The following is a 12,935-nucleotide window of genomic DNA, read 5'->3' as shown; positions in this document are numbered from 1 at the left end:
AAACTGCACAGAAGGATAGGGGAAGAGAGTTAGCTGTGCTATGTTTCCAAAATGCCTAATATATGGGGAAATTCAGAGACTGAAGTTGCAATGATAGTCGGCAATGAAAGCCTTCATGAGCAGAAAAGTATACTTGATGACACCATAAAATAACGGGCACTGCAATTATGCCATGTGCACGAAGCCATATCAAGGAATAGCAAATGAGAGCAGGTCGTGAATTGCAGGTGTAAGAGAATGTAATGTTTGTCTGTGGCTCTGGCTGTCTGTATCACATGAAATAGTATTTCCCTGAGGTCTTACACCACTATTTCAGGTTTATCAGTTGAATTAATTAGGGAAATTAGGACACACAAGGTGCAACCCAGAGGGGGAACCTTCATTGCAAATGTGAAATACAGCACTTTATGTTCCTCCCGGGGACGTAGCAGACGGTTCAGTCTCTCTTGTGCAAGAGGATAAGATAGAACCAATCCAAATATGTAAATGTTCTCAAAGAGAAAAATACTATCTCAGAATTAAAATCAGCAAGTTTATTTGTGTATGTCTTGTAAACAAATTAGATCCAAAATATGAGTAATAGAAATACTCTAAACTGACATTGTATGTATCAATTGTTCCACAGATTTGGGTCATCTATTAAATAAAAGTATTTGCAAAAATGACAAAAAATATCTAGTCTATATGACAATATTATGGCTCTACTTTATTTGTTCTTAAGGGCAGGGCCCATGTGGTGTAAACGCGGTGGCAAAAAATGTGGTGCTTTACAGTCACTGCAAAGTGAATAGGATTCTAGTGAATCCTATCCATACATTTCAGAAAAATATGCGCAGCGGAAATGCCATTGCAGTTTTGGAAATCACAGCATGTCACTTATACCTACGGAAAAAACATGGAAGAACGTCCACAGAGGAAACCTCTGTGGGCTTTCTGTGAAAAGTAATGTGAAGAGCACTGCTTTGAGTATGAGTTGTGCCCTACTATTTATGGCACTAATAAAGATGGAGGCATACACAATTGGATCAGTTTCATGGTAAAATCCTCCCCCTTACTGACCCCAACTAGCGACCTTATACACAAATAATGTTGATGAAGTCCCCATGCTGGAGAGATCTCTACTGCACTAGATACAGAGATCTTTCTGCAGACAGGATTTGATGAATTGGGGTGTTGGTCATAGGCAACTTTCTGCAGAAGGGAGGGGTGGGTGGTTTGGACCTAAATATGGAAAATCCTTTGTATACTAATAATCATTGGCCTCAGACATTTATGTCAAATATTTTGGCTTCACTGCTATACTTTCATCCCACTTTCTGAATGGAGTGGTGTTTGGGAATCTTGTCAACCACTCCATTAATTTTAGTGGGAGCAATGGAAACCCCTTTAAAGAGGATATTTTTTTGTGTTGGGTTCCAAAAGAGTTTATTAAAACTTGGTTCAGGACTGCTGACAAGCCCGGTACTATACTGTACAAAGTACAGTGTCGGAAGAATATAGGTGGCAGAAGAAGGTGGGTGTACATTGTATAGTGGCCGCACTATTACAATTTAGCTTTCATTCACTTCAGTGGGAAGAGAGCTGTAGTAATTCTGCAAGGCCAATATACAATGTACAGAGCCAACTGCTTCTGACACTGTACACTGTATATTATTGGGCCTGGCAGCAGTCCTAAACAGTGGATCAAAGCACTGTCACAAAACGACAATTATTTACTTTATGCCTCTATACAAAAATGACCACCTTCCTGTATGCTTATGGGAAAATAATGTTCTCTTAATAGCTAAACAGTTCTCCCCTATAGCTAAACAGTCCCCCCAATTGCCAAACAGTTCTCTTTATAACCAAATAGTGCCCTATCGCCAAATAGTCCCTCCCAGATTCAAATAGTACTCCCATGATCCAAATAATGCCCCTTGGTGCCAAATAGTGTCCCGCAAATTCGAGTGATTATGAAGATAATCTTGTTTCCCTTAGTCCTAACAGCGGCACAATGTGGGGTATTTCTGCCCCTGTGTGCTGGTAGGACAGGCGGATATTTAATTAGCCAATCAAATGCGTGGCAGGCCCTATAAGAGGGCACAAGAACCTCCCCTCTGCGTGTAAATACAAAAGTACCTCCATTACATTTATATACAGTTTTATACATAAGATATGATTCCCAGGGTGGGAAATCTTGTGCCGCTGTTAGGACTAAGGGAAACAAGATTATCTTCATAATCACTCGTTCCCTGTCGTCCTCAACAGCGGCACAATGTGGGGATATAGCAAGCAGGTCCCCAAGATGGGTGGGACAAACCCATGACCGAACTTAAACTGGTCTGGGCAAAGGCAGTGGAATCTGCCACTTGGTCCTTCAGGCGGTAATGCCGAATGAAGGTGGATTCAGATGCCCAAGAGGCAGCTGCATATATTTGGTCCACAGACAAAGCACTTCTTTCTGCCCGTGAAGTGGACACTGCCCTGGTTGAATGGGCATGAAGCAAAGATGGAGCCGACAGCCCTTGGGTGGTATAGGCGACTCTAATAGTCTCGGTAACCCACCGGGATATTGTAGCTTTGGCGGCTTTGGCGCCCTTGTTTTTCCCCGTGTAGCTGACCAACAGGTTTTCAGTCCACCTAAAGGGGCGAGTGCGCTGCAAGTAGATCTGCAGGCATCTAACCACATCCAGCTTGTGCCATCTTTCTTCTTCAGCAGAAGAAGGGAACGGAAAAAATACTGGAAGGGAAATCAGTTGGTTCCTGTTTACAGCAGATGGCACCTTGGGACGAAACCCAGGGAGGAACCTAAGCTGTACATGGTCAGAGAAAAAGGTGGTATATGGCTCCTCAGCGGACAAAGCTTGTAGTTCACTAACGCGTTTGGCAGGTGTGGCTGCCAATAGCAGCGCCATTTTGCCGGTTAGCGACTTGAGGGAGACCTCTTCCAGAGGTTCAAATGGCTGGCCACATAGGGCGTTCAGGACCGGAATAAGGTCCCATTGGTGGACAGGGGTGTTTACCACCGGTCTCAGCCTAGTTGCCCCTTTAATAAAGGTGCTCACTAAAGGATCCTGAGACAAACGCCTCCCCAGATAGGCAGACAGGGCCGCTACGTGTACCTTGAGTGTGGCCGCAGCAAGACCTCTGTCTAGTCCGTCTTGAAGGAAGTCCAGGATCGCCTCCGTAGGGGGATCGGTGGAGTCCACTTGATGCTGCAGACACCAGGCATTAAAGATGTTACCTATTCGACGGTAGTTCCTGTTAGTCGAATCTGCTCTGGCGCTGGATAGGGTCTTCAAGACGGCTTGTGACAGTCCTCTATTTCTCAATAGGGACTGGTCAACCTCCAGGCTGTCAGGTTGAGTCTCCTCAGATCCTGGCATCTCAGCTCTCCTTGGGTTACCAGGTCTGGGAGTGGGGGAAGCCTCCAATATATGCCCTGACTCATTTGTATGAGCTGAGCAAACCAAGCCCTTTTTGGCCAGAACGGGATTATGGCTATTCCCGAGGCTTGGTCCTGTCTTATTTTTATCAATACCTTCGGTATGATTGGAATTGGAGGGAATATGTAAAACAGCCTGAACCTCCATGGGATGGACAGGGCATCCACCGCCAAGGGATTGTCCTCCTGGTACAGAGAGCAGAAGGTCCCCACCTTGGCGTTGAGTCGGGTAGCCATAAGATCGACCTCCGGGAGACCCCATCTCTGGACGATCTGTTGAAATACGTCTGGATTGAGAGACCATTCTCCTGATACGGTAATACCCTGACTCAGCTGATCCGCTACTATGTTCAGGGAGCCCTTTATGTGAACAGCGGATAACTGGACCAGATTCTTCTCCGCCTAGGCAAATATGAGATTCGTCTCTCTCAGCAAGGTTGGTGACCTGGTGCCCCCTTGTTTGTTTATATAGACTACCACCGTCATATTGTCTGACCGGTTTTTGACAGACTTGCCTTTCAATTCTGGGGCAAAGTGTACTAGGGCCAGGTACACTGCTCTGAGTTCCTTGAGATTGGATGACCCCAGCTCCGGACATCTCCATCGTCCTTGTACAGTTTTGTCTTGACAATGGGCTCCCCATCCCCACTGGGATGCATCTGTTGTCAACAGGGTCCACACTGTCGGGACCGTGGACCTTCCGTCTCTCAGGTGTATCCACCATCTGAGGGAAAGACGGGTAGCGGGAGAAAGGCAGATCTTCTTGTGCAATCCCCGTGGAGACCTGTTCCAGGTTCTCAACACTTCCATCTGCAGGGGACACAAATGCCATAAAGTCCAAGGCACCGCCCTGGCCGAGGATGACATCAGGCCCAGGACTCTCATGGCGGTCCGGATGGTTACCTGCCGAGTGCGCAATAGGAATCGTGCACTGGCTTGGATTCTTTCCTTCCTTGGACTGGAGAGGAAGATCTGCATCGCTTCTGAATCCACTATAAATCCGAGGAATTTTCTTCAGGTGGATGGAACGATTTCGGACTTCTCCCAATTGATAATCCTAACTCCTGTAGGAAGTTGATGGCAAGGTTGAGCTGCTGGAGGAGGGCAGCAGGAGACTGAGCTTTCAGTAGCCAGTCGTCTAGATAAGGGACGATGAAAAGACCCTGAAGTCTGAGGGCCGCGGCGACCGGAGAAATCACCTTGGTGAATACCAGTGGGGCGGATGTGATGCCGAATGGCAGAGCTGTGAATTGATAGTGCTCCCTGTGGCCGGCCATAGCGACGGCAATCCTGAGGAACTTCCTGTGGAAATGAGCAATGGGGACATGTAGATAGGCGTCCTTCAAATCGAGGGTAACCATCACCTCTCCTGGCTGAAGAAACACAGCCACGGAATCCACGGTTTCCATTCGAAATGACCTCTTCCTGATAAACCGATTGAGGTACCTCAGATCTATTATCATCCTCCAGCCCCCGGTGAACTTGGGGACCAGAAAGACGGGGGAGTAGACTCCCAGACCGAGGTCTGAGGCTGGTACCTTCTCCAGGGCGCCCTTGGTAACATATTCGGCAACCAAGGCTTCTAGACTGGCCTGCTGAGAAGGTGGAAGAGTTTGGGTGGAAACGAACCGATCTGGAGGTGGAAGATGAAAGTCGATGTGATACCCGTGTTGTATGATCTTCAACACCCATGGGTCTTGGATATGGGTGAACCATGCTCTGGAAAAGGAGGAAAGACGTCCTCCCAGGAAGGGGGGCCACAGGGAGCTGCCCCACGTCAAAACTCAGGCTTCCTCTTGGTGTCCTCCTTGGAAGCGCCACGACCAGCTCCCCTAGGGCGATATCTAAAACGCCGTTGTTGGGAAGGGCGTCTATAATTAGAGGAAGAACCTCTGCCTCTAGAGGGAGCACGTCTGCCCCTGGATGCTTGAGGTAGGGACCTTCCCCTACCTTCAGCTAATCCCTCCATAATGGCGTCTAAGCTTTGGCCAGACACCCTTCCCGGCTCAAAGGGGAGAGCACAGAGTGCTGCTTTAGACGCAAAATCTGCCCGCCAAGGCTTTAGCCAAAGGGGTCTATGGGCCGCAGTAGACAACGCCATAGATTTGGCGGAGATTTTTAATTGATGGCAGGAGGATTCCGCCAAATAATCTGCAGCCCTATGAACTCTTTTCATAGAGGCCAGAATCTCATCTCTGTCTACGCCCAAGTCTATATCCCGCTCCAAGACGGCTAAGCGGTTGCGCAAAAAGTCACCAACCATAGAGGAGGCTATGGCCACAGAGGCTTGCGCGGAGGAAGCTGAGTAGACCTTCTTCAGAACGGAGTCCGCCCTACGATCCAGAGGGTCCTGAAGATTTGAACCATCTTCCAAGGGCACCAGGGTTCTGCGGGACAGCTTTGCTACGGCCAAATCCACCTTCGGGGGAGGCCCCCAGGAATCCCACTGGGTAGTGTTAATAGGAAACAAACTCTTGAAGATCCTGGAAAGCGAATGTCCTTTCTCTGGCTGTTTCCACTGCTGCGCCATAAGGTCGGTCAGCGTGGCGTCCGCATGGAAGGCAATATGTCCCCCAGAGGCAGACGTGGAGGCTTCCCCGTCAACATCTCGGCCCACTGTAGACCGGATGGACTTCAGCAGCCTGCCCGTTTGTTCATAATGGAACGCAGTTCTGCTGGAATAACTGAGTCGTCCTCGGAGGAATCATCCTCTGCCACCCGCAGGTGTTACAAGGGGGGGGGGGAGAGACGAGGAACGGAGCTCAGAGCATGGTCTCCTGGTGAGCTGAGACAAGGTGCAATGGATCCCTTTGAGGGAATCATCCTGCAAAACAAAAAGGAGAGTACAAGCAAGGGAAAAACTATTTACCCAAGCGATGCCCAAACTCACCATCTCCTTGACCCATGCCATCATATCTCTGGGAGAGGGCTCCACAGGTGGAGGACCTCTGCACCCGCGACAACGGGCCCACTCATAGCCTGAAAATAGGCAAGTTATAGGACCAGTAGTACCCCGCAGGGCACGACCTTTCAAGCCGCTACCTACCATCAGGGAACGGTGTGTCGCAATCGAAGCAGGAAAGATGTTTCCTCTTGGAAGAGGTTTTCCTCCTACCATCCCCAGGAGGGGTAGTAGAGGATGACATATCCTACAGAGAGAGATAATAGACCATGCAACACTGTCACCATGACATCATACCAGCTTTTAAAAAAAGGGTAAATCTTACCAGGTCCTGTAGACCGGACAGAGAGGTGACTTGGCGCCCAACGTGCGACTCGAACCCACGACCTTGAGATTAAGAGTCTCATGCTCTACCGACTGAGCTAGCCGGGCTGGCGCTGTGAACAGGATCTGAACCTGTGCGGGGATACCCCATTGGATTTCGAGTCCAAAACCTTAACCACTCGGCCATCACAGCCGGTTCCCAATAAAGTTTGCAAACTGGAAAAGAGTTCAAGATCAATGAACACCACAATCGCACGCCTTCAGCAGATACTGCAGGAAGGTCTCTGACACCAGGCCAGCCAGCCTCTTAATTCTGGCCGGCTGGAAGTGGGCGGAGCCACAATCAAAGCAGGTGAGGCAACCTGCCCAGACAACTAACCCTGTAATCAGGGGTCTGCAAAGATATACATTCCCCCCCACCAAGAGGCCCTTAACACGGGCACTTACCCCCACATCTCCCCGTCTTTTCCGGCCTTTAATAAGGCCTGAATCTTCCCTGAGTGAGCGGCCGCCAGCGCCAGGCCGTTGCCATGGCGCTATGATACTTCCGGCGAAACCGGAAGTGCGCGCTTACAGCGGCCGGCAGTCCGCGCGGCCACCAGAGGCGGCATGCGGAGTCCCTGGACTCTCACCAAAATGTCAGGTAAGTCACAAGGAGCAGGGGAAGCGGAGGAGAGGGGGGGCAGGGGGGATAGAGGGGGGTAGCCACACATGGCTAACAAGCACCTTCTCCCCGCAGGGCACAGAAGGTGACAAGAAGAAAACAACCGCTCAGGAGGTGAGTGATCCTGCTGAGCTTCTCAAAGAGGACACAAGTCCTCCCACCTGTCCTCTGTCCACACAGGACAGAAAAAAAACACGCAGAGGGGAGGTTCTTGTGCCCTCTTATAGGGCCTGCCACGCATTTGATTGGCTAATTAAATATCCGCCTGTCCTACCAGCACACAGGGGCAGAAATACCCCACATTGTGCCGCTGTTGAGGACGACAGGGAACATATATTGCCTACACAGATCGATATAGCTCCCACAAAATTAAAATAATGCCCTTAGATTCAGATAGTGTCCTTATAGACCCAAGTAATGCCATCTTAGTACCAAATAAGTCCCTACAATTTCATATATTGCCCCATAAATCCATATGTTGCCACCAAAGGTCCAAATAATGACCCCTTAGTCTATATAGTGAGTGCATAGATCCAACAATGCCCCCATAAATGTAAATAATGCCCCCTTAGTGTCGAATAGCGCTCTCAAATCCAAGTAATTCCACCATAGATCCAAATAATGCCCCCAGATTAAAATAGTGTGCTTATAGATCAAAATAATTCCAAATTGTGCCTCCTAAACCTAACAAATACAAATATTGCCTCCTTACTACCAAAAAGTTCCCCCCAAAATCCATATAGTGCCTCCATAAATCCAAATAGTGCCCCAAAGATGCAAATCATGCCTCCTTAGTATCGGATAGTGCCCCCAAATCCAAATAATGCTCCCATAGATTCAAATAATGTGCTTAAACTTGCAAATAATGCCCCCATAGTGCAGCCAAATCCAAATGATATCTCCCTAGATCGATATACTGCTCTCATAGACCAAAATAATGCCCACAAATACAAATAGTGTCACCTAGATCTATATACGGCCCCCATAGATCCAAATAATCCTCCTTAGTACAAAATAGTATCCCCCAGATTCATATAGTGGTACCATAGATCTGAATAATGCCCCTTAGTGCCAAATAGTGTCCCCCAAGTACAAATGCCCTGTTTTCCCTTCAGAAAATAATAAAATGTTTACTCAGTTTTCTCCAATCCCATGAGTGACTGTGGCCTTTGGCTCCCTGTTTTGACATAGATCACTATTGTGGGGGAAATGTGGGTACAATTGAAATTGGCACTGCCTAGGGATCCAGAGTGCTAGAAGACCTGATCCCTGGGTCTGGTTTGCCCCCCCCCCTAACTATGGCCGTGACCGACAGTAAAAAACCTGCCTGAGTGTTTTATAGTGAAATCCAGCAGGCTGCAGCTTCTTTAAAATCCACAAAATTTATTTGAAAATTTCCATTAAAAATACACAATGAAATTCGTGTGGCACATACTCCTAGGTACAGAGGAAGTATAGCTGACGCGTTTCGGATATTTAATCCTTATTCATGAGTGTTTTATAGGTGAGTATCCAATGCAAACATTGAAAACTATGGGAGACCTGTAGCAATTCCTGTAAGAGTTCTGCAGCAAAACTGGGGTTGTTGTGCTCCAAAAATTCAGCATGTAACAACAGCTTGGTAAATATTCCTTGAAATATGTTGCTAAATTTAGTAGCCACATGCTCCAAATTGACCTAATCCCTTAAATCACTAAAAATTCCTGCTTGTATTTTAAAAAAAGGAAATAAAACTAAAACCATTCCTCATAATCCTGACCATCCATATAAATGTTAATTAAATGTCAGTTAAGTACTGATCCATCTGCTCGTATGCTTAACAGATGTATTCTTCTAATAACATGTTATGGCCTCTGCTTCTTACATTTTTGCAATGAATTAAAATGCTAAGAGATATGTTACCCTCTGCCCTTCTCTAAATAAGAGAAATAGAAACAGATATAGTAGAAATTATTAATTACATAAGCAATTACACATGATATTGATAACTTTTATTGGTGCAAATATAATAGTATATTATATTGTAGTATATTGTGGTACAGGGGCGTAACTACCGGGGCAGCAGTCGTAACAGCTGCTACAGGACCCGGGACAATAGGGGGCCCGGCAGTAGCCGCTATCGCTACAGATTTTTTTTTTTTTAATAAGCCGTTACCTGCTGGAGTAACTCCAGCAGGCAACGGGCCCTATTTACTGCAGCACCGGGTGCTGCCTGAGGATGGATGCGGCAGTACCCAGCGTTTTGCAGAAGAGTTGCCTCCTTCACACTCCAGCTTTTAACAGTAATGAAGCCAGCAATTGCTGGCTTCACTACTGTACCCAATTTGCTGTCCAGGCCCCTGCCTCCCGACACTTGCATAATGACAGCGGACAGGAGAAACTTCTATCTCCTGTCCGTTGACCCCATGCCTTGATACCTTGTGCTGTGTCTATCCTAGTAGGCTACAAGACTTTTATGAGTGTTGTGATGTCATCAAAGGTCCTTTAGCCTACTAAGATATAGTCAAAGTCTTGTGTGGGCAGAACTATTCCGGATTGTACAGTTCTGTGTACAATAGGGGGAATTGCAGGCTGCCTGTGAGCAAGAGGAGGAATGGGGGTGCAAACTGTGAGCAAGAGGGGTACATGGGTGTGCAGCCTGCCTCTGAGCAAGTGGGGGAATCGGGATACAGACTGTGAGCAAGAGGAGAGAATGGAGGGTGCAGTGAGAGAAAGAGCAGGGAATGGGGGTGCAGACTATGTAAGCAAGAGGAGGGAATGGGGTGTAGGCTGTGTGTGAGAAATAAGGGGGTATGGGTAGTGCAGGCTGTGGGTGAGCAAGAGTGTGGTGGAATGGGGGGATCCCCCATCCACATCACCCTCTTGCTCGCTCACAGCCTTCACCCCCATTCTTCTCTTGCTCACACACATTCTGCACTCCCATTCCTTCTCTTGCTTGCCCACAGATTGCACCCCAATTCCCTCCTATTGCTTGCACCCCATTCCCCCTCCTGTTCATAAACACCCTGCACCCCATGTCACTCTCTTATTCACATACGGCCTGCATGCCCACGTACCCCTCTTGGGAGTAGGGGGGGGGGCCCTTGTCAAAAGTTTGCCGCAAAATCAGCCACAAAATAACGTGGCGTTTACAATCCAGGCTCCCATTGAAATCAATGGGAGATTTTACGGCGCGCAAAGTCTCACACGCCGTCTACGTGCCACATGACTCAGCACGTTACTCCATGTGAATGCACCCTAACTGCTAACCAGCTCCCTCCCCCATTGCTTGATTGACATCTCCTACTTTGTCCTATTTTGTGTGTAGTTATTGGTGGTTATCGAGAGCAGAGAGTGAAGCCCCAGCAGCAGAAGACTCACTCCTAAAGCCCTTTTCATAAGCATAATATGCAAATTTTTTAAAAATGGAGCTGCAATGCAAAATAAGAAAGATATCTTTGGAAAGTGTAGAAGCAGCTCTACAGTATACTATTATTAGTCTGATGTGTTGGACAATGAAAACCCTGCCACTCTACACACAACCCAAGCCCCAGCCACTTCTTAAAAATGTTCTGTGACTGGAGAGAAAGGCTCCGTTCCCATGGAGTAATGCGCTGCGCATTCAGACACGTATACACATGTCAGAGTGTGAGTGCTCAAAACAGATCCCATTCACTTCAATGTCTGTTGGCTCACGCGCGCTACACATTGAAATCAATGGGTTAAAAAGCCTCCCATTGATTTCAATGTGTAGCACTCGTAAGTCAGCACACGTTGAAGTGAATGGGATCTGTTTTGAGAGCTCACAATCTGACACTTGTATATGTGTCTGAATACGCGGCACGTTACTCCATGGGAACGGAGCCAAAAAAAAGTACAAAAATGTATAAAATGAAGGTGGGCCACAAAATGCCATTTCTATGCAGTGGTGCATTCATATGTGACCCGTGATACATTAAACCCTGCAGTTTACCACTTATAGTGGGCACTGTAATTTATTGTCACGGGGCATTCTGGAAATCTGGGAATAAAACATATCTAGCTAAGGGTCGGTTCACATTAGCATATGTATTCTGTCCAGTAAGAGTCCGCATGGAGACACCCCGAACGGAATACAATCGCAATTGCAAAGGCTGTGCTGTAAAAGTACACAGACCCCATAGACTATAATGGGGTCCGTGTGCTTTTCGCACACTACCCGTACGAATGATTAGTGTTGGCCTGGCGCGCCAAGCACACGGACCCCATTATAGTCTGTGGAGTCCATGTGCTTTAACTGCAAAGTGCTTGCAGTTGCGTTGGTATTCCATTCGGGGGGTCCTCATATGGACTCCCCTGGACGGAATCCAAATGCTAATGTGAACCTGGGGTGGGGTGGGTTAGGTATCAAGTAAGGGACAGGTGGGGGATCAAATTTTTATTTCTTTTTTCTTTTGTTCCCCCGTAACATCTTATCCCCCTTCTTGTATTCACGTTTTAGTTATATGGCCATTTAAAACTCTGTTATTTTGTCTTCCATCTCTAAGAACATGTTCCTGTCTCTGTCTATCTTGTATGTCGCTATATAAATGAATGAGTGCTGCCAGAGTTAATCATTGAGAGCAATAAGCATGACAAGATATTTGTGTAGAACTTTGTTACCTGGTCCAGCAGGAGACAAGAAATAAAGATTGTAGGTTTTCAAAATAAGATTTGAAGAAACAGTTATTATATTCCATGCAGTGCTGCCTGTATTATCCTCACTGTATGAGATAAGACATATAACTGTTATTATTAGACACTTGGCTAAGTGTTCCACTGCTAATGCTTTCCACTGGGACAGAAGGTAAGGGGTGACCATCATTTTGCTGGTTTCTTGCACACTCCTGCTGTGCTAGGCAACAGTAAAATGTGAGACTGAAGAGCTTTGGAGCATGACTATGAAACTGAACAAGGGAAAAAGTCAGACAGATAACCACCAGAGACTATAATGAAACAAGGGTGATCAATTTCTCCAGCAGTGCATACTTCGAGGGCCGATGAAGCAGGAAGGTCATTTATGCAATAGTTAACCAAAAAGGAAAAGAAGAAGAAATGAAAATGTTACATTAAATGCATTAACAATTCAATATGAATAATAAAAGTATAACATTTAGGTTTAATATAGTAATTCCCAGTGTAGTTGGTACATTGAATATACATGATAAGTCAGATTACATACTGGGTTCTGGATTGGGAAGAAGACAACAACTAATTAAAATCTTATTAAAGCTAGACTCGGTTTCTCATTAGAAAATCTGCTGACTTGTGTCTGAGACTGTGGTGCACTGGTTAGTAAGCAATAAGGACACATTCAGATATTGCAGTGAACATGTTGCAGAGTAGGACGATGTTCTTCATTGCTTGACAGCAGCACAAATGAACGGAGATGCTTAACATGTTCATAACCACATTAACATGCACGATAATTCTCTAGATTTAATATTATGTCAAATGCACGTGTCCATGACATTAACCTAAAATTTGGTAGAGTCACTAAATAACACAGGATACATTTTAGTATCAAAGAAATGTATTATAAGTGCACATAGGTAAAATATTATGTTGTTTCTATGGTATGTATAGCCAGTTCTTGGTTCAAAAGAAAGTCTCTCAATGCACAT

General features: G+C 46.4%; 1 non-coding gene across 1 annotated transcript; it reads right to left on the bottom strand.

Annotated features, from left to right (window-relative positions):
* Nucleotides 1-6,761: 6,761 nt before the first annotated feature.
* Nucleotides 6,762-6,843, bottom strand: TRNAS-CGA (transfer RNA serine (anticodon CGA)). The gene has a single exon. It is a non-coding gene; the product is annotated as a tRNA-Ser (tRNA).
* Nucleotides 6,844-12,935: the final 6,092 nt, after the last annotated feature.

Source organism: Leptodactylus fuscus, chromosome 1 (assembly GCF_031893055.1).
Source record: "Leptodactylus fuscus isolate aLepFus1 chromosome 1, aLepFus1.hap2, whole genome shotgun sequence".
NCBI lineage: Eukaryota > Metazoa > Chordata > Amphibia > Anura > Leptodactylidae > Leptodactylus > Leptodactylus fuscus.
Note: the sequence above shows the minus strand (reverse complement) of the source record. Positions and strands in the feature narration are given on the sequence as shown.